This window comes from Gymnodraco acuticeps, unplaced genomic scaffold (genome assembly GCF_902827175.1).
Source record: "Gymnodraco acuticeps unplaced genomic scaffold, fGymAcu1.1, whole genome shotgun sequence".
Taxonomy (NCBI): Eukaryota; Metazoa; Chordata; class Actinopteri; order Perciformes; family Bathydraconidae; genus Gymnodraco; species Gymnodraco acuticeps.
In genome coordinates, this window is record NW_022990440.1 from 397,440 (window position 1) to 419,586 (window position 22,147).

Sequence of the window (22,147 nt, forward strand, 5' to 3'; positions counted from 1 at the left end):
AGTTCTGTCTAATTTATCACAATTATTTTTGACATGAGATCTTCATATTACTATACTAGTTTTGTATTTAGTTTCTAGATTTGTAAACAAATCCAGAACCTTTGAAATATGTTATTGAAAAAAGACCAAGAATAATATAAACTGTACCATGTGTCCTTTTGTGTCTTTCTGTAGTCCATTTGTGGTTTGTCTCGTCTCACCCCGGCTGATATATCACAAAATTCACTGTTTAAATTGTTCCCTATATTGCCCCTATGCCCCTGTAAGGTGTCCTTGGGTCCTTGGGAAAGGCGGCCCCCCAAAATAAATGTATTATTATTATTATTATTATTAAGAAGAACAACTTGGTGTGGTGTGGAGGGGATGTAGGAAGCAGGAGCAGGTGGGGAGAGATGGGGCTTCAAGGTTCAAGGTTATTTGTTTTAAATGTGTCTTGGAGATAAGGACCAGCTGCACACAATAAAATACAGTATAACACAAAACCAATAAGACATACGGTGACACATGGCACACCAACAATCAATCATCGTCCAGCCTCAGCTTTGGTATTCTTTCACAACCATGTTATGGGTTTATTAGACTGAGCAAACATAAACATATGTGGGGAACATAGTGCTGCCAGGGTTTCCGTTAGCCGGTAATTACCGGTTTTTAGCTGGTAAAATGTATTCAAAACCGGTAAATTCAAAACCTGCCGGTCAAAATGTCTGGTAATAATTAGGAAGGCTCCGATTGATCGGCCACCGGTCATTATCGGCCGATATTCACTCTGAATAGTTTGATCGGTGCTCTCTATAAAGCACGATCAGGAGAGCTGGATCTGATCGATATGGACATAAACGCGAGTGAAGTATAACCGGACCGAGAGAGATCAGATCAGATCAGCTGCTGAGTCAGACCGAGACACGCAGCTCTGCATAATCACCTGAAGCCCCGCCCTCTGTTTAGCGAGCTGCAGGAGCTGCATGAGAAACTGACGGGCTGTCAGGAGAGAGAGGGAGGGAGAGGGGAAAAGAGAGGATCCGTTTCTCCCGTGTTATTATTCAAAGTTAATGTAAACTTTTGAATAATGTACGTTATCTAGGCTACTACAAGTAGTTTGTTTGAATGTAATAATTATGTTGTTTGTTGTTGGTGGAATCATTTATTGAAAAATGGATCTGAATTTTTCGATCTGTTACGATTATAGACTGAAGCAATATAAAAATGAGCCCCGTGAACTGAGTTTTAAACTGAAGCATATCTGCTCATAGTCCGGTAATGACCTGCTAACGGAAACTCTGCTACACAACTCTTACTATTATTATTGAAATATGACCGGTAAGTTTCAAATGTGTCCGGTAAAATAAATTCTGCCCGGACATTTGACCGGCGAGAAAAAATCCTAGCGGAAACCCTGAGTGCTGCGTCTCATGGAACATGAAGATTTAATAAATACATAGTAGGTGGCGATATATGCTCCTAGTGGTAGCGATTCGCCATTAGTCTGCCCTGTCCGGTCAAATTCCTCACTCCTGAAGTGCTCACTGCAGAGTAGTGTCCTGTCACAGGAAACAAAACCGTCTCTTCTTAGGGCGAGTTCCCACTGCCTTAAACCTTAAAAACATGAGAAAGGTAGCAAGATATATAAATTATTGTCAACATTTTCCTCCCTTCTTTCCTTTAACATTAAGGGTAAGGACAAAAATACACACCGAAATTATCATATTTTTGGTATGTATGCATGTATGTATAGCCTACTTTAAGAATAAGACAACCACACTAAGAGTAATAAAAAAGGTGTCCAAAAGAAACATTAAATAATTGTGTAAAGAAATGGTAGCAACATATTCTAAAGAGGCTGGGTCAACAACAATCTTGCAATACTATTATCTCACATAGCCCCACTGATCCTGTGTAGCAGGACTTGTAATGTACATACATCCACTAAGTAATTAACGATTATCCTAATTTTAGTCATAATATTGTCATATCTTACAGGTGAAAGGTGATCCCACGGGTTCTTGTTTGCAGACAGCGGTGATTAGAGCATCCGTAGGCTGCACAAAAGTTCGGCATAGTCAGGTACTTCTGTAAACACAAAGCCAGCAAATTCCTGTATCATAATTCAAGATGTTTTTAACAAGCCAAACCACTCGGAAGAAATCATGTGTAACTTAAGTTATGTTGAAAAGAAAGAGCAGTTCTGCCTCTCCCACTGGTGTAAAGTTGCTGGGTCAACTTTGTAATATAGGTCTCACTCACAGCCTCTTGTTATTAGCCAGCTAATAAATACAACCACATATACAAAGAAAAGCTGCAATTTCAACATGTCCAAGCATCCTGTATCATAGCCATGCTAATAATGTTTATAATAAACCAAACCGTTTGTAAATCAGTCAAGATTTCAGCGAGTTAAGAGTATTTTTGTGCAGATCACTCACCTTACAACAGCTACCATAGCGCGAATCAGAGTAACTGTTGACTGTAGCAAGATGGCGGCCGGTCAACTACGCAGGAAAATCTCCCATGAGCCATGTAGTGTTTATATTAGGGCCGGGACTCGATTAAAAAAATTAATCTAATTAATTAGAGGCTTTGTAATTAATTAATCGAAATTAATCGCATTTTTAATCACATATAAATATTTGACCTGAGAACAGTGAGAAGTAATTTTTTTCACATGGATTTTAGTATACCATTAGGCGCATTCACACCGCAGTACTTTTCCCACAAAGGTTCATGAGAATTTAGTTCATGAGAAATCTTTGAACCTGGGGGTGGATTAGGCAAATGAAGCCGCTGACGTCACTTCTTCTTCTTCTGCTTTGGGTTTACTGGCAGGCCGCAAACCACTTCACGGCGTATACTGCCGCCCAAAGTCCCCGGCCGGAAGTCCCCGGAGTTGGGGACTGGCTTCAGTAGAAGCTGCTGGGAGTCCCAGCAGCCTTCCGAGTAAATCGCCAGAACGCCGACACCTCCACATCTCCACCGCTCCCATGTTTTATTGTGTGTTGCCATAAGTTAGTCTCTCTGCGTTTCTGCGCTGGGCTAATGCTAATAATGCTAATGCGAGGATAATAAAATGGCGGCTTCACAAAACTTGTTGGGAGTTTTACGGGGCGTGGTTTGTAATCCGCCCAGCCAATCAGAAATATAGCTCTTTTCTCACAAGAGAGCCGTACGAAAGTCCCTGCTTTCGTGGGGGTAAAAAGGTTCTCATGAACTAATTTTAGTACCGGCTCTTTTTGGTGTGAACGCGATAAAAGAGGCTAACGTCCACACTAGCTTCCACGCTAGCTGCTATATGTTTTGCATTGAGGTGATACTTGAGGCTTGATGTGCAGCAGTGATATGCGAATTCCTTTTTGCATAATTTGCACACAACCGTGCTCTTATCGACGCTTCCATCCGTCCGTTTTTTAAAACAACATTTCCCACTGTTGTTCACTGTGGTTTGTTGTTGTCTGAAGTCATGAACGTTAGTTGGTGCTCCAGTATAATCGGTACGCCTGAAACTCATCCAGTGAGAAACGTTCCGCGGTGCAAAAATAAGTGCGATTAAAATGCGTTAATTTTTTTAACGCGTTAATTTTTGTGTAATTAATTAATCTTAATTAATGCGTTAAAGTCCCGGCCCTAGTTTATATATATCTATGGCTGTCAGTGACAGATGTCACTGTCACTACCCGATCTGCAGCTCTGCCCGATCTGCTGTGCGCATGTGCGAGATGGTCCGCCATATTGGACAACGCCGGACGGCAACCCAAGTAGGACAACATTGACATCTAGACCGTCTGAACCATTCGCAAGTTTTTACATGTGACAAAATATGCATTGCGCATTCGCGAGTTTTTACATGTGACAAAATATGCATTGCGCATTCGCGAGTTTTTACATGTGACAAACGGTTATTTGCAGAGTTTTTACATGTGACAAACGGTGATTTGCATTGCATCTGACAGAATGAAGACTTTAGTGTTTTACAACAATTTGAGAGAATACATGTCTGAAGGTGAATTTCACACAGACCTCTCTAAAAATGAGCGAGATCAAATGCGCCGTGCGTCATCGAACTTTACAGTAAAAGGTAATTAATTCTCATTCTCCTGTTATTTTGTGTTGTGACTAACTGATCAGTTACTTAGCTCTGTCCCAAGTTTTGTATTGTATTTTTATTCTATTGTATTTGTATTGCCTTTCTAAATGAAATAATACTATACAAAAAAATATTTAATTCAATATTATAATATAATTTATTATTTTATTATTATTTATAATATAATAATTGTATTCCTGAATGACCCCTTTTTTATGTTTGTGTTTCTGTTTTTTTAATTAATCAAGCAAAATTAAAGGATAACAAACTCCAGTTATATAATTCCATATGAATAAATAATATTACATGCAAATGACATTTCCTGTAGGATGCTGAACTCTCTCCCACCTCTCCCCTCTGCCCCCATTGGACCTGGATCTTAACACCCCCCCCACCCACACACACACAATATATGTATTGCTGTGCCTTCTTATTTGCTCGTATTATGATGGGATATGGTTTAATTTAGTAAATGGTTGTGTGTGAAAAATGTATATCTCTAAAATGTGTGTTGGTGTATGATCAATTTGTATATGAAAATGTCTGAAGTTCATAAAAACATTCTCAGTGTTCAAGTCAATCACTGCAAAGGGTGACGATATGGCATATATATATAGCACCTTCTGCCATATCGTCACCCTTTGCAGTGATTGACTTGAACACTGAGAATGTGTATATATATATATATGGAATTGTGTATATATACACACAATTCCAAAGCTGGTAAGGACTCTTTCAAATTTAGCAATAATAGTCTGAAGAAAAGGACTGATAACAGAGATTTGCTCTAATATGTATTCAGTATGATAGGCTCTGTCTTAACCCCAAATAATAAAACACAAAAGTCTTCATTCTGTAATAAAACACAAAAGTCTTCATTCTGTCAGATGCAATGCAAATCACCATTTGTCACATGTAAAAACTCTGCAAATCACCGTTTGTCACATGTAAAAACTCGCGAATGCGCAATGCATATTTTGTCACATGTAAAAACTTGCGAATGGTTCAGACGGTCTAGATGTCAATTTTGTCCTACTTGGGTTGCCGTCCGGCGTTGTCCAATATGGCGGACCATCTCGCACATGCGCACAGCAGATCGGGCAGAGCTGCAGATCGGGTAGTGACAGCGCCGCCTCGCCGCGCCTCGCCACGCCTCGCTCTCAAGGTTGCGGGCGTCTTTGTCCCGCGAGATTTCAACGTCTCATGTAGGCGGGACTCCAGAGCAAGTCGGACAAAATGACTAACCATCATGCAACGCACTAGCAAGACGTTGATCGCAACTGCGCAGGTCTCGCTTGTCTCAAACTAGCCTACTGACAGGCTGTCAGGAGAGAGAGAGAGGGGGAGAGAGGAAAAGAGAGCGCTTCCGCTAATTTCTCCCGTGTTATTATCCAATGTAAACTTGAATAATGTACTTCATTTGAATGTAATAATTATGTTGGTTGTTGTTTGTGGAAGCGCCAGTGAATGAGCCCCATTAACTGAGTTTTAAACATCACTTTAAATCAGATTAATTTATAAACGTTTTTTTTTTTTATACTTGTAGTACTGATACCTTCCACTAGCTTCCTAGTTACGTCGCGAGCTGTGTACATGATTTCGTTCGTCAGCCAAATACCGCAAAATAATCTGTGACGCGTTTGTGTGTATTGTGTTTGTTTCCCGGGGAAACACTCACAAGAAACACCGGCTGTTGTTATGCCTGCTGTGACGTTAAGTTGCCGCTTGTAATTATGCCTTTACAAGCTTAAAAGTTGCATTTATCATCTGAATTTGGCAAAACAAGTTTAATATTATAAAAACCAAGACTTTGTTTATTTGAAATCAGATTAAAACAAACTGTCACGGACCCTGCCGTGTTATCTATGATTACTATACGCTTTTCATTCATAATTTCAGCGGGAGGGAGGGGGAGCGGCGCTGAGGAACAGCAGAGTGCGGGTTGACAGTTCTATTTCGTATATGGCTTCGCCCTCTAAGGCTATCGCTATTGGGTAATCCCCCTGCGCACCCGCGCAGCACTGAAACACTTGCAGTCCACGCCCACCCGCAAGGTGGGCCCCACCCTCGGGCCCCCTTCCGGTATAAATAGGAAGGAGGCCCGACAATCTGCTCCCTCTTTTCTTCAGCACACCGTTACTGAAGCACAAGAGACACTTCAATTGCAGAGTAAATATGAGTAACAATTGTGTGAGAGATTGTCCCTCATGTGGCTCTGGGTTCATAATGAGTTATGACCAGCACAGATAAAAGCAGTATGTGAATCCTGCCTGGGGTCAGAGCACGCGTACGCGGCTCTAAACCAGCAGGTATCATGCACACACTGCGCCCGTCTCCCCTCGGGCGACAGGAAGCGGAGAGCGGACGTTCTTGCTGCTGCGGCCGAGGAGGACGATTGGCCTGTCCAGGCTTACGAGCGCAGGGCAGGAGTCCGACAACTCCTGTCCCGCCTACCTCCACGGTTCACCGTTCGGTTCTCCCCTCCCTCCTCTCCCCCGGACGGGGGAGACAGAGACGGAGCAGGGTGCCAGCTTGGCGGCCGAACATGCTTTCCCTCTCTCCGTCACCACAGCGCTACCGGCGATAGGTGGCATCCTAGGGGAACTGCCGGAGATCATACGCAAGGCGGCCGCCTGCAGAGATCTCCCCGTTCCCCTAGCTCAGGAGAGGTGTGCTCCGGACGACATAACCGGAGTTTTTTCGCGGGGGCAGACGGTTAGGAGTGACCCGATCTGGCCACGCTTCCCGGCCATCAGGAGGTTCCAGGAGGGGGCGGCGGCGAACCCGAGGACCCTGAAGGCTCCAGTGGCCACATTTGTTCCCCTCACCAAGGTGGAGGGGTTCACAGATGCTGGTTTCCCAGCCAGCCCTTCTCTGGAGCCGAGCCTGACGGCGTTTTTTGGGGTAAGACAGGCCAACATAATCGCCGGACGGCGCCCTACGTTGAGCTCCCCCAGAGACCAGTATGTCGCCCGCCAGGCCGACCGGGTGCACCAGTGTGCCTTTCAGGTGGCGGCGAATAACATCGCGCTGTTCTCTAACTCGGTGGTGACACTGGTAGAGCGGTCCACCACCGAGGCAGAGGAAATCAGCAAGGCGGCCAGCACAGCGCTCACTCTGTGCGCGTCCGTCGCTGTCTCCCAGGCGAGGATTTCCGCGTGGGTGACACAGATCCAGCGCCACCTCTGGCTGAAGCAGGTGTCTGTTATGGAGACGGCCAGAAAAGTGCTACTGGACGCTCCAATCAGCTCGGACAGGCTGTTCGGACCCCAGTTCCACGCCATGGTGGAGTCCATGAAGACGGCCGCGGAACAGGCGGACGGCATTCGCCAGCATGTACAGCTGGCTCCAGCCTGCTGAGCGCCCACAGCGGCACCAACGCCCGCAGCAGCCGCGGTGTCCACGCCGGCCACAGGAGGCCGCAAGCAGAGAGACGCCCACAGCAACCGCCTCGGCGTCAGACTCGCCCTTCAGCGGCTGCAGGGGCTCCGTCCCACGTCTCCGCTCCCCCGCCACCCCAGAGACAGGGTCTCCCAGCGTCGAATCAAAGGGGAGTGAGGCTCCCCCGCTCCTGGTCTGCTCCGCGAGAGCCTCCGAGGAAGCAGAGCCGGTAATTAAGCCGGCTGTCACTAATCTGTTGATTAAGTAGACAGCAGGGCTCCCTGCAGAAGCCTGCCGGTTTTAACCTGTCGGTTAATAACCTGCAGAGCTCGCGGCATTCCTCTGCCCGAGATACGCCTCCTACACACGGTCATAATAACCCATGAGCGCCGTTATAACGCCTCATGTGGACAGCACTGCACACACCTCCACTCATCCCCTGAGTGTGTACACGCCTCATGATGACAGCCGGAGTGAAACGCAGCGTGTGGAGGCTTCCTCGCATCCCTTTCGCCTCACGGGCAGCGGCGGCGAGGGCAATGGCGTGGCTCGTCACCATGACGAGCATTACAGCACATCACAGAGAAGCCAGAACGGGGGAATGAGCAGTATTCCAGGCTGAGTGCCCCCAGCGGCAGCGCCCGCAGCGCCACGGTGTCAGGGCTCGCTGTAGAAGCCTGCTGGTTTTAACCTATCGGTTAATACACTGCAGAGCTCGCTAATTAAGCCAGCTTCCACTAATCTGTTGATTAAGTATAAACAGCAGGGCTTGCTGCAGAAGCCTGCCGGTTTTAACCTTGGTTAATAACCTGCAGAGCTCGCGGCATTCCTCTGTCCGAGATATGCCTCCTACACACAGTCATAATAACCCACGAGCACCGTTATAACGCCTCGTGTGGACAGCATGCACACACCTCTCATCCTCTGGGCGTGTATGCGCCTCATTATGAGAGACGGAGTGAAATGCAGCATGTGGAAACTCCCTCGCAGCCCTTTTGCCTCACGGGCAGCGGCGATGAGGTGGCTCGTCACCATGACGACCATTACGGCACATCACAGAGAAGCCTCTCCACCCAGCAGTCCCATGGGATACAAGAAACACTCCTGTCATCCCAGGAACAGTGTCTTGTGCGGTTTTTACTCCCGCTATTTTTCTAAATCTCAGAAAAGAACGGGGGAGTCGTCCCGTTGCTGTACAATCAAACATGTGTTGATTTGCACAGACAACAGGCCACGGCTATGGAAGCAGCCTACCTCAATCGCCAGGGAGGAGTAAAATCTGCGCAGCTTCTGAACGCAGCCAAGCGGCTGCTGTTCTGGGCGCGCACACACGTTGCTCTCATCAGAGCAATGTATATTCCCGGCGAATTGAACAGAGGGGCTCGCAGAATGCAGCAGCCGTGTTATGCGAGGAGTACAGAGACTCAGACCTGTGTCACGCGCACTGGCACCTCAGTGGGATTTGGCTTTGGTGTTGCGTGCACTAAGCAAAGTGCCATTTGAACCTTTAGACCAGGTTCCCCTTAAACTGTTGTCAGCCAAAGTAGTATTACTTTTGGCTCTATCAGCGAAAAGGTTGAGTGATTTGTCTGCTCTCTCTGTGGCTCCGTCATGCCTCCGGATCCAAGGAGATGGCAGTTCAGCTGTTTTACGCCCTAACCCGGCTTTTATGCCAAAGGTCATCACAAGCTCTTTTAGAGTCGAGAGTGATCACCTTGGATGGCTTCTTTCCCCCTCCTCACAGGTCGGCGCTGTCCTGCTAGTGGCGCGCACGGCTGCCTTGCGCCATTCTCAGCGCCTGTTTGTGCATTATAGAGAGCGCTCGATCGGGCAGCCTCTGTCTGCACAATGGCTGTCACACTGGCTGTGTGAGGCTGTGTCACAGGCGTTTGTCTCCTCTGGGGTGGATCCCCCGGAGAACATCAATGCACACTCCACCAGAGGAATGTCCTCCTCCGCGGCTTTGCACGGAGGAATGTCAGTGGAAGACATTTGCACTGCTGCATCTTGGTCTTCCCCCTGTTCATTTATTCAATTTTATTTGAGGGATGTCTCCCATTCCTCTCTGACACACCCTGTACGGAGTGTCTTGTCAGAGTGAGTGATGTCAGGGATCCAGCTGTGCGCGTTTCTCTCCAGCCTCTCGGCACGCGGAGAGCGGCCCTTTTTCCCTCTTATGAGAGGGATGATTCCTCTGACACATTTTGTACGGAGTGTCCTGTCAGAGTGAGTGATATCAGGAACCCAGCTGGGCGCTCTCCTGCCTGTCTGCACGCAGAGAGCTGCTGTTCCCCCTCTTTTTGTCACTGGGCAAAGTATGACCTGGGTTATTATCTTAGCAGGTGTGTCTGTGCTTCTAGTGCCGGGCGGACCCAGTGGGGCGCAGACTACATCATGCTTCGCCCTTAACCCAATAGCCATATACGAAATAGAACTGAAGTTACCTACTGTAACTCCAGCTTCTATGAGTATTGGCGTAGCCCTCTAAGTGCTGGGCCCCACTGGCTCTACGAATAGCTGAAGAAAAGTTATTTTGTATGGGAGCAGATTGTCGGGCCTCCTTCCTATTTATACCGGAAGGGAGCCCGAGGGTGGGGCCCACCTTGCGGGTGGGCGTGGACTACAAGTGTTTCAGTGCTGCGCGGGTGCGCAGGGGGATTACCCAATAGCGATAGCCTTAGAGGGCTACGCCAATACTCATAGAAGCTGGAGTTACAGTAGGTAACTTCAGGTGTCTGTGTTGACATTCCCCTTATTGTGCGTCAGTAGAGACAGGCTACAAGTGTCTTATAGGTTCAAGTTAGACAACTAATGTCTGGGTTAGTGTTCATGACTTCATGTTTATGTCATCTTAATGATTAATCTTAATGCACACACACTTTCTGTGTTTTCCAATAGTTTAAAATAGTTGTATTCCACAGTTAAATAACCTGGCACTTCATATCAAAAAGGTTGCCGAACCCTGGTTTAGAGGGAGGAGTTTGACAGTCAAATGTTAAGTTACCAATTTACTTCTTTTTTTTATGAATTCAATTTTAATCCAATTGAAACTTTTTTATGTTTACGTCTTATTTATATTTACAAAAATAATTCTAAAACTTTTTTTTTTTAAATCATGTGATACGATTGAAAGCTACAAAGCAACTTTAATGCTAAAAAGACCTTTTGTCGAGACTGTTTTGACATCTGTTGTTTCTGTGATCAAGAAAGACCTGAATTGAAATAAATTAAAGAGATAACAAACCCTATCAAAATAAAATAAATAAAGTATTAGAAAGAACAATTGATTTATTGACACGGAGAGGTGACTTCCAGGTTCTTTAAGTTTGGGGATTATTGATGCATTCAGGGTCAAGGACTTTTGTCTCAGCAGAGTCAGATGTCTGGAGGCTGGGTGACAGCTTGGATCACACACACACACACACACACACACACACACACACACACACACACACACACACATGTCTGTCACACTCTCCTGCTTTCAATCTGTTTTATCCACATACACACACACATGCCAACACACAGCACAGAGTAGTTAGCAGTGTGGCTAGCACTATCAGACCATGTGGTGTGTAATCACACCTATGTCCATTAGCACTTTAGCACAAGGCGCACTTAGCATGGCTATACATGCACACACACGCACGCGCACACACACACACACACACACACACACACACACACACACACCCTAGAGAGCGAGAATATATTGTGATGGGAGTCTGGATATATTGACAAAGACAGGGACTGATTGCTCCTCAGTTTAACTTCAGTATGACTGGAAGAAGCAACACATATTTATTTTTTCACAGCATAGTCAAACAATTGTCAAATATTTTTAACATGTTATAAATTGAAGGAATCTAAGTGGTTACATTGTTAATAATGGTTTATGTTTCTGGCCATCAGAGAGTTCCAGTCTTCTTTTTGTTTTCCACCATCTCCTGAGGGAACATGTGTCTCTTTAGCTGCTTAATGCTTCATTGGGTTCACTGGCTATCTCCATAATTTGTCTTTTTTATATTTTGTGCTTCGCAGGCAACTTACAGTCTGTTTATCAAAGTTAATATATGTAATAAAATGAGAACAGTGAGAGTGAAAACAGTTGAGTTGTGGGCAATCAAACCAAAGTTGAAAGGTGCTGTGTAGCTCTGTAGGGCTGATGGGTTATAATTATGTGTGGCTTGTCCAGACACACCGGGCCGATTTTGTCCGTCGATAGATGTCTGGCCGTCAATGTGCGTTGTGTCGCCCTACTCAGATTGGTGTGTCCCGCAACGTTGTGTCTTTTCGGCTGTGCCGACACCTTTTTGGTCGAAAAAGGCAATCAGCCAAAGGCTGTCGGTCAAATAAATCACTCTGATTGGCTGTTCAGATAGCGAATCAGTGCATGAGAAACGAAACGGAAGTGAGGGACCCAAACAAACGATTAAGAAGGCACACACAGACGGCTATTGTTTTTCATTTTCATCTCAGCTGGACGCAAGAGTTTATTTTTCCTCATAGCGATCTGGAATGAAGAAACCGAAGACCAACGCACACGCTATTTGTTGTTTGTTTATATCACGCAGTCTGTTCTTCTTCTCTCTGTGTATCACCCAGTCTGTCTTCTGGTTGTTGCCTCTTTTGAATGACGAAAACACACTACCGCCGCCTGCTGGTAAGGAGAGTTATTGCCACTCACGCATGCGCAGTTCGTACGTGCTACTTGGCCGTCGGCTGAAGTCTTTGCAGTGTGTTCCAGTGCGACTGTTGGCCAAGACGTGGGGGGAGGAGACGTGAGGCGACACAACAGTCGTGTTCCGTCGGGACGTGTTCTTTGGTGTCAGTTTGGTGTGTCAAGGCTGTTACACACCGAGCCGATTATCGGCGTCGATAGATGTCGGGCCGTCGATGAGCGTCATGTCGCCCTACTCAGATTGGTGTGTACTGCACCGTTGTGTCTTTTCGGCCGTGCCGACACCTTCCGCCGCCAATTCGACTTGTTGAATCGGGAGGCCGTCAGTCAAAGGCCATCGGCCAAAGAAATCATTCTGATTGGCTGTTCAGCAAGCGAATCAGTGCATGAGAAGCGAAACGGAAGTGAGGGACCCAAACAAACTATTAAGAAGGCAAATCTGAGATTTCATTTAACTCCAGCTCTCGACACAGGTTCGGGAAAGCCCCATGAGCTTTCGTTGTAGACTGGAAATGGAACGCACACGTTATTTGTTTATATCACGCAGTCTGTTCTTCTTCTCTCGGTTATCACGCAGTCTGTCTTCCGGTTGTTGCCTTTTTTGAATGACGAATACACACTACCGTCGCCTGCTGGTAAGGAGAGTTATTGCCACTCACGCATGCGCAGTTCGTATGTGCAACTTGGCCGTCGGCTGAAGTCTTTGCGGTGTGCTCCAGTGCGAAACATGGCCAAGACGCAGGAGACGTGAGGCGACGTGACGTCGGGACGTGTTCTTTGGTGTTCTTTAGTGTCAGTTTGGTGTGTAAGAGGCTTTACATAAGCACTGCACTGCAACCCTGAAATTATCTAGCAATACCTGGAGGGGCTGTATGTAAGAACACAATGTCCAATTCATTCAGACCACACTTTAAACAGACTTAACAGACAAACATAACAAATACAGAATTGAGTTGTATGTGACAAATTTAAAAATCAACTGAGCACTGTGTAACTCTCATCATGTTGCTAAAGTCTATGAAAAGCACTATTTAAATACAGTGTACTTACTTACGATAAAAGTTAGACTGAAATATCAAAATCGGTTACTGTTTAATCTAAAGTAGCCAAACCTAAATTAATACCTTTTAGTTTCAAATAGTGCTAAAGATGTTTCATTTTAAAATTAGGTTTCATAACAACATAGTTTTGAACATCCACCTTCTAGTACACTTGCTGATTACATATCTATAAGCTCTGCCTAATAGAACTTACCCACGGATGAACTTCCAAAGTAATAATACATCTCAGCAGAATCCTAGGTGTCTGTTATTGTAGCTTCATTACAATTTCTCATTTCTGCTGTGTTGCAGGTCTCTGCTGGTCAGTTTGAATTTACATTGATTCTGTATGCATCGTTGTCATGTTAGTGTTATTGTACAAACAAGGCAATTATTAAAACAGGAAAGAGCTGTGATGTGTTTTTTGATTGGATGCCAAAAAGCTACAACCGTGATGAATAAGGAAATCAGATGCACTAATATGTGGCTCTTCTGGAATTACAAATGATGGGCTATCCTGAGACTGAAACAGAGCAAAAAGCATACATTTGTAGACTGAAAATAATCAAATGTATGCTTGATTATGTAGAGGAAGTATCCACATGTGATAGCCTGCTTCCTGAACTACTTTCTGCCTTTTTTCCAATAAGAACATTCTGTGTAATATATATTCCTTCCCTTTCTTCTTTCAAAAGTAAAAATCTGTTTGTTTTTGTTAACAATGTCGCTTCAACTTCAAATATTTGGACTAGTTTTGGGGCGCTTGATTTACCGGACTGGAACAGCAGCCAAAGCAGGCACATTATTGGTGAGATTAAACTAAATCAAGCACTTCAGTTTCTGCTGTGTTTGCTGTAGGATCAAGCAGCAGGGAAGGAATGGAGCTTTCTGTCTTGATCAAGATTTAAAAGGCTGGTGGTGTATGTGAGTGTGTGTGTGTTTAGAAAGTTATACTTTCAGTTCTACAAGGTTAAGACCAGCACTCACCACCTCCTGCATGTTTCCCATCCTTCTCATTTGTGTCACCGTCTGCTGTATGCTTTTGAAAAGTAAATCCCAGTACAATGAAATAATCTTTTCAATAATTGACCTGTTTTGGTTATGGAAGGGCCTCAGTAAAGCCTTGCTCCCTACATCCGGAGTTAAAAGAGACTGCTGAACTAAATAAAAAATCCACATCTCTTCACTTCACAAGATGTTTTGACTCAGAGACTAAATTTCACACCATTACAATGCCGGGGCCTTTCATATACATTTACAGTAGCCTGAGCGCATAAAAGGCTTGTGATTGATCACACAGGTAGTGAGTGCCACAGCTCTAGGATTTGACTGTACACCTCCCAGTATCATTCCAGTGTGGTTATGCTCACGTACATTTGTGTGAGTATATATGGGGATCGATATAGCGCCGAGCCAAAGCCCTCTACTACCCTCAAGTGGTCAAAATGGAGGACTGGCAGGATTTACCTGAGGTACAGGATCCTGTGTGCAGTATGACTTTGTGTTTATGTCCACACTTATTTGTATTTGGGTCTTACTCACTTCTGCGCCACTGTGTGTTACTATGTCACGCTTGCTTGCATGTCTGTGAGTGTGTTTAGGCCTGTGTGTGTGCATGTGTATGTGTTTGTTTGTGCACTGTGCATGCCCATGCCCCTTATTTAAACTAGAGATTTGCAGATAGAGAGGGAGCTGTAGAGCAAAACAAACAAATATACAAACACTGTGGTGTAGAGGTGGAAATGGATAGATATAGAGGAGTGGAACAGGGGGGGTTGGATGGATTAGGAAAAATGAAAATGCTCTTATATTTCTGGACATCCAGCATTTTAAACAGGCTGCATTGTTTGGTGGCATGTTACTTAAGATACCTGCAAAACAAAACATGAACGTTTCTCTCAAAACAGTAGAAATAAAGCATTGAGTCATGGGTAAACTCTGTGGCAGCTTTTTCAAATTTGCACCGAAGCAGCTGCATCTATAAAGCGAACCACGAATGAAAGGGCTGCAATTTTTCAGGCATGCCGGTTTTCCGCTTGATCGGTGACTTAAAGAGAGAGAGAGAGAGTGCTGATACATAGTTTTTCAATATGGGATATGTATTTGCATAAGGGGCAACCCTTCATATCCTATGTTCCGCTTGTTCACATCCTCTGATATTAAAGCTATGGTGCACACTTTGCAGGGGCACAGGGACAGTAGGGCCAGTCTGCCTGTACGTGAGATAAGGATAGCAGCAGAGTTTGGCGAAAAGATGACGCCTAGATACTTGTAAATCCTCCAGTGCATAAGCTAAAAGTGAGAAGGAGGAGCCACCTACTAGTTAATTATTTCAGTAAAAAAAAGCGCACTGGCAGGTAAACCATGTCCCAGTCTCAAGATAGTATTGGTAAAAATGTTTCCCTCAAGACAGACAAAAACGTGCAAGGAAACAGAAAAAGGGTGGATATGTGGAGAAGCTGAGAGTTGCAAAGAGAGATTAGGACAAAATGTCACTGGAGAAGAAGAGAATGAATCAAATAAAGAGGTGGGCTGAAATGAAAAGAAAAATTGAGAAACAGGACAAGGTGAACACAAGGGCAAATGGAAACATCCAAGTGAGCTGTAAGACAGAAGGAACAGAGGAGAGACACAGAAAAAAGGATGTAAAGGGAGAAAGGTTAAGTGGACAGAGAAAATAGAAGAGCAAGAAGGATGTGGGCCAAAAAAGAAAACACAGACAGAATGAAGTGGACAAAAAACAGCAACTGTGAGTGTGAGATGGAAAGAGTTGTCGAGAGAGGAAAGAGGAAGAGAGGAAGGGATGGATGGAGTGAGAAAAGCGAGACAGAGGTGGTGAACCGTTCATGTGGAACTCATCCCTTTCCATTGTTGACACTCTGTGACCTGTATCACACACATACACACACACACACACACACACACACACACACACACACACACACACACACTCAAACACACAGAGATAGTGCTTGGTGAACAGGTTGGAACGTACACACAAATATGCAGCCAAAAACTGGAGGGACAGAAAATAACTGCAAAATAATTTAGTCCAACTGACATCAACCAAAACTGGATTTATGTTGATCTAAAACTAAACCTGGTTAGGAGAGAAAGGGTTCAGATAATTCAATTTCCAATGTGAAAACACAATAAAAGTTTGTTTGCTTGTTTTTTCCTGCATTATCCGGAAAAGACCAGGAAACATTGTTTTCAACCACACAGATGCAATCCAAGTAATTATAACAAAAAATGTGGTCTGGGTCTACATCAAGCATTGGTGTATGAAAGAGGCTGTGGCTCTGTGCAGGTGCGCTGATTTTCAAATCAGGGTAGCACTGGTATAATCCCCGCTGCAGTCAGCATGTTGTTGTGTCCCTGGGCGAGACACTTCACCCCAAATATTGACAGTATTGACTGTATGTAAGTTGCTTTTGGTAAACGTGTCTAACAAGTGACATCTGATATGTATGCATACTATTGATCTGTTTACAATGGATAAGTAGTTCCCTTGGTAATGCATTTATGATGGAGAAATTTGTTCTCTCTTGCATGGTGGCAGTCCTTTAATTAGAATGCAAATGTGTGTGTTCACGTATACATTTCATTGTCCTTGTGAAATATTTTCCTTGATGCCAAGTAAGTCTATACAAATTACATAAATGTAATATAGGACAGGAGATATTGTCAGTTACTCTGGGAAAGAATCCACTGTGCCCTTTACCTAAAGATGGTCTCTAGTTGTATGTGAATGCATTCATTTATTTAGGAATATTTAAGAAACATATAGAGGTGATGTAAAATTAGGGGAAACAAATGTCTTCCCACAAATGTGTGTATTGTTTAATGAAGAGCAACACTTCTTAATGGAATTTGTGTTAGTGTGTTTTTCTTGTCTCTGATTTAGTTGCTGATGTAGAGCCTGTTTCAAACTGCATCTCTGTGGCACACACTCACAGACAGACACACACACACACACACACACACACACACACACACACACACACACACACACACACACACACAGACAAGGCTTTAAAAGGTTTCAGAGTATAGCAGCACTTATACAGATTACCTCTATCTCTTCACTATAAAGCTCACACGCACACACACACAAACACACAGTCTTTCTAACATTCAATTACCTTTATCTATTCACTTTACAAGCCCAAATGGACGGACGCACACACACACACACAAACACACACACACACATAATCATTCAATTACACTAAACTTGCTCTATCGATTTTCATTCACGGTAGCATTCACCTTCCGTAGGCAGGGGCGGCGCCAGGGGGGAGCTAGGGGGTGCTGAAGCACCCCCCAGGATTGCCAAAGCACCCCCAAGAAATATGTTTTTTTTAAATTATTATTATTATTTTTATTAAATTAAATTAGAAAAAATTATTGATTACATCAATGCAAATGTGAAACAAACAAATGTTTGACCAAAAACATAAAGCCAACACAGGTGATATGATTAGGCCAATGGCCAGCACCCATTATATTTTTGACCTACCCATAGGCTAAATTACTTTGTGACACTTGAGTGACTTCCTGTTAGCTAGAGCGCCAAATGATTTGCTAACAGAAATGTGAAAAATGTATAGTTTTTTTGTCCTTAAATGTCCACTCGTGGACACTCAATCAAAACCACCTGAAAGCGAGAGGGATTCTGCACATAATAGGCCTCGTGAGTACAAGTAGCTTACTTCTGGGTCTCTGTGTTTCATTCAAGCTCTGCTCTGTGTGTGTGTGGCACGAGTGAGCGAAAGAGAGAGCTCGCGCACCGGTGGGTATCTACCGGAGATCGTTGTGGTTAGCATCTGGTGCTAGCTAGCCAAGCTAACAGATATAAGGAGCTTTTTCAACATCAAGGTGGAGGGAGAACTCTCTCCTGTCAGACGGAGAGTCTCAGATAACCTCAGCTCAGGTGAAGTAAAGGACTCTCAGTGTTTAGATAGTTAACTTTAGTCTAGTTATCTCAGTGGGTCTCAAACGGTTTGTTTTAAAAGGGGAGTGATTTGTAAAATATCTATAAAGAAATAGAAAATCTGTTTATAGTTCTGTTTCATATGGGTGTTGAGAGATGAATCCATAGATTACTTCATGTTGCTCTCAAAGTGCACCAGATTGATGCTTTCAACATCAATATTTAAAAAACAAATCTTCCCTGGGGAGCATGCCCCCGGACCCCCCTAGAGGAGGTGAGGTCCACTCCCCACCTATAAAAATAGCACTTTACACCTGCTAACACCTATATGCCGTGAGCTGATTATCGAGCCTTCATTGTAACAGTCGCGGGTACACTGTGAGTGTGTGTGTGCGTGCGCCAGAAAATCTCTGGCGCCGCCACTGTGTAGGTGTGTGTGTGTGTGTGTGTGTGTGTGTGTGTGTGTGTGTGTGTGTGTGTGTGTGTGTGTGTGTGTGTGTGTGTGTGTGTGTGTGTGGGGGGGGGGGGGGGTGTGTGGGGGGGTGTGTGGGGGGGGTGTCACTGCTCTCAGATCAGGTCCTGCTCAGCACCGTTTTGATTTCCCCACTGAAATCACCAGCTGTACCTGCTGAGCACAACACACACACAAACACACACACACACACACATATTGTGTCTAATTGTAATGGGGATTTTTGTGAGTCACATAACAGGAGCTGTCTATTTCTCCATCACAGCTGAAACGAGGGGGAAATATCTCTTGTCACTGTGAGGGAAACATGTTTCTCTGCCACCTCTATTTTCCCTGGCCTCATTTTGTATCTCTCCCCGCTTAACTTTTCTTTTTATTGCTTTTTCCTTTTGTATATTGTGTTTTTACTCACCAATGGAATAAAATGCATGATGGAGATTGGCAAAGACCAATGCACCTCTGTTGCCATACAGTAGGAACTATACTTGATGAACAATCAAACTAAGAAAAATAGAGCGTCAGTAAAAGTTCTAATACTTGTCTATTAATAAATAATTCTACTTCATAATCTGGTCCACCCATTCATGTGACACGTTATTAGAAAAGCATCCTTTCAATGTTCCTCTCATCTGTGGCAAAAAGTATTTTTCTATAGTAATGTTTGAGAACTTTGATGTGAAGAAAAATCTACATTATGTTCAACAATTGATCTGTTTGTTGTTATTCCTGGCATTGCACATGTGCGTAGGTTGTGTTTTTCCTTATCCAAACCAAATGTCTCAGGATAAAAGGCGTTATATTTAGGGAGAACAGGTAAAAACGGCTCATTCTTACATCATTAGTGGTTGGATCTTTGACTGTTAAATGTTCAATTGTTCTTGAGCAAGACACTGAACCCCTAAATGCTCCAGATGGCTTGACTTATGCAAATGTAATGCAGTTACAAAAATCAACAAAAACACTATTGTTGCGGCTAAAGGCAGTCCAATTAAAAGCAGCCACGAGGGGCTAAATACGGGAAGATAAACACTTTGACACTCAAACAATTGCTCCACACAGTTTTGTTTGACCATTTATTGCAGGAAAAACAAACAAAAATACAATATATCCAGGTGCCGATAACCCTAAGTGCGATGACGATGCCACCGATGGTTAAGGATATTACAGTAGGACATTTTTGAAGGATTGCAGTATATATTTGCGGTCAACAGAAAGTTTCGCCTCCTGACTCAACCCCTCTCTTTCCTTACAAAACCATACTTAGCAGGGGAGTGCAGCCAGGTGAAACAACCACTTACTTATAAATGATATGTAGAAAATACCACATAATAAATAGATACACATTAACCTTAAATGTGGCTCCTACATTCTGGCCCTTAATTATGCAAACTTTAATTACACAGCTGAAAAGTATGTATGAGGCAAAAAAGGAAAAACAACACAAATAACGTTCAGTCCTTTTTTTCAAATTGTTCCTTTCTTCTGATTTGCCTGAATTAAGAACATTTATCAAATTAGAAATGCTTAAACCTTAAAACATATCACTCCATACAATTATATGCATTGCATCCATAAACCTCAGGGTGCAGCACCTTTAACAGCAGTAATGTCTTATTAACACTCACTGTTAAAATGGGTCAACAATTCCAATTGTTGTGCCTTTTTATGTTGAAGTAAAATTGATGATTAAGCCGTGGTGGAAATGAGGCCGTCGTGTCCAGATATCCTGCTGCATTACCGGACAAGGGAGGAGCTGTGACCTGATTAGAAACAATGCATTGAACAACTGACAGTGTACGTGCACTGACTTCCAGAATAACTCAAGGTTGAAAACAATTTAATGTGGCTTTCTTTTAAAAAACTTCCACGCATCTCATCAAGCAGAAGTAGGGCAGAAAATCACTAAATAACAGCCACACAGCTCCCCGCATGGCTGCAATAGTTTGCTCACGTAATGTCATGTTTTTCTTCCTTTCTGTGGCCCTCACAGATGTTGATAAGAGAAAAAAAGGCCCTTCAGTTTATTTGCTTGCTTGTTTGTTATGATAGGTGTTAAGTAAAACCTGAAGGCACGGTAGTTGGGCCTTACACCTGGATGCAGCTTGAACCCTGGAGTGTGTTTCTGCCTGATTCCTCATAGCTTAGCCGTTATTGCTTTATTTCCCAACAGATGGATCCTAAATGCAACAGGAGAGCCATGAGAGAGAGAGGGAGATGCAGTGCGATGAGGGATAATGACTAGAGACACAAGAACATAGGAGATATAGAACAGCTAAGGAGACAGAGGAGGAGAGGACAGATGAGTCTAGAGGAAAACAGGCAGAAAGGCGAGAAAAGGGCTCAGCTTTGTTTATAACACCCTCCAACTATTGTTAGTGGATGGCTTCAGGTGGGATTTATTACGCAGTGGGGTGTCCCAGTGCTACCTAAGGGTGTGTGTGTGTGTGTGTGTGTGTGTGTGTGTGTGTGTGTGTGTGTGTGTGTGTGTGTGTGTGTGTGTGTGTGTGTGGTGTGTGTGTGTGTGTGTGTGTGTGTGTGTGTGTGTGTGTGTGTGTGTGTGTGTGTGTGTGTGTGTGTTTTGCTAATGTACAGATTGTAGTATTGAGAAGAGTAGTTGAGTTGAAGTTGAAGATATATAACAGTATGTCACGTTTATGGTGAAAATCAAATCTAAATGTGTTTTTAAGAGTAAAGAGAACACTATGGTCCTCACTAGATTCTTAGACGTTTTCTTTGAATAATTTTCAATATCAAGCATTAACGACAAGATGCAATGACATCAAATGCACATTTAGACACTAAACTAAATCCCCCCAAGTTCCTTCCCATGATAACAACATAGGTTCTTATTTATGGTGCCTAGATATATTCAAATACATACACCTATATAGTTGGTGGGGGTCTAGGGGTTCTTACCCAGGAAAACCAATTTGTAGCATTTATACATCACATAGCCTCTTGGATTAACCCTCCACTACATCCTTAAACATGACTAATGTAAAATATATGTATTACACGTTAGACAGAGCCAAGGCTAATGTACCATTTCAACAGCTGAATGCTATCTGAACAGCAAGCTTCCATTAGTCTGTCTGGCTGAAGTGCAGTCCTAAGTTTAGATCCTTTCAAACTTAACTGGACTTACTGGGCCAAGCAGCTTAATTCATCACATGCTAGACTATGTTCTATTTTCAAAGAAAGATGTTACCAATAATGCTCAATGTTCCATGTATTTATTAAGAGGTATCATATTATCTTTATTATAGCTCTTGAAATGTAACACAAGTTCTTAAAATACTCAAAATAACAAACATGAGATAATAAGTCTTGGTTTTATTGGCATTAATTCAAGTTTTGATTCAAGCATTGGGGGGGTATTGTAATTATCTGGATCATGTTGGTGAAGTGTCCAGGTACAGACAGCAGCTAACCCTGCTGCAGTAACAGACTATTATTATGCTTTACCGCCATTACAATGGCCTGATCTCCCAGCTGATGGGAACAAACGTATGCGGTTATCAATAAAGTATCGAAGTAGGTATCATAAAACGTAAAGTTA

General features: G+C 43.7%; 1 long non-coding RNA gene across 1 annotated transcript; it reads right to left on the bottom strand.

The window, feature by feature from the left end:
• Positions 1-1,323: 1,323 nt before the first annotated feature.
• Positions 1,324-2,488, bottom strand: LOC117552014. Its single transcript, XR_004569890.1, has 3 exons — positions 2,424-2,488; positions 1,979-2,070; positions 1,324-1,596 (listed from the first exon to the last, which is right to left on the bottom strand). It is a non-coding gene; the product is annotated as an uncharacterized LOC117552014 (long non-coding RNA).
• Between the last annotated feature and the right edge of the window lie 19,659 nt (positions 2,489-22,147).